This window comes from Pygoscelis adeliae, unplaced genomic scaffold (assembly GCF_000699105.1).
Source record: "Pygoscelis adeliae isolate BGI_AS28 unplaced genomic scaffold, ASM69910v1 Scaffold239, whole genome shotgun sequence".
NCBI classification, from domain to species: domain Eukaryota; kingdom Metazoa; phylum Chordata; class Aves; order Sphenisciformes; family Spheniscidae; genus Pygoscelis; species Pygoscelis adeliae.
The window spans coordinates 145,080-145,598 of record NW_008825537.1 but is presented as its reverse complement, the minus strand read 5'-3'; positions in this window follow the sequence as shown (position 1 = coordinate 145,598).

Below are 519 nucleotides of genomic sequence, written 5' to 3'. Positions count from 1 at the left end.
GCTGAGTGTGAGTTCAGGTTAAAAAGCACATACAGCTCCAAGGCTCCCAGCAAAGAAGAGTGGATCAGGAGGAAGACCTGTCCTAAAACCCCCTTTGGCAGGCAGTAAGGGTGCTGCTTCGTGGCAGACATGCCCTGCGCGGGCAGTGCTTCTGGGCCTGGCACAAGCACAGTGCTTAGGTGCTGTCGTTGCCTCTGCCCACAGTGTGCCCGACGAGCTGGTGATGGGTTGATTTTGCCATCTTGGATAAGATGCTCTCTGGCACCCTGCTCACAGGTCAGAGAGGCACAACATTCGTCTCTCCCAGCCCTTCCTCCCCTGTTTGCTTGGGCTAGTCCTTGTTGTTCCCAGCCAGGGCTTGAAGCTGGGGGACTCTGAGCAAGCTGGGTACCCATGCTGGGGGCACGCGGGCAAGCTGACAGGGCAAGTGTCCCAGGAGGGAACCAGGAAGGCAATGGGGCTGATCTGCCAGTTAATCTGCATTGTTGGGAGGAGGGCATTTGAGGGAGAGCTGCGGTA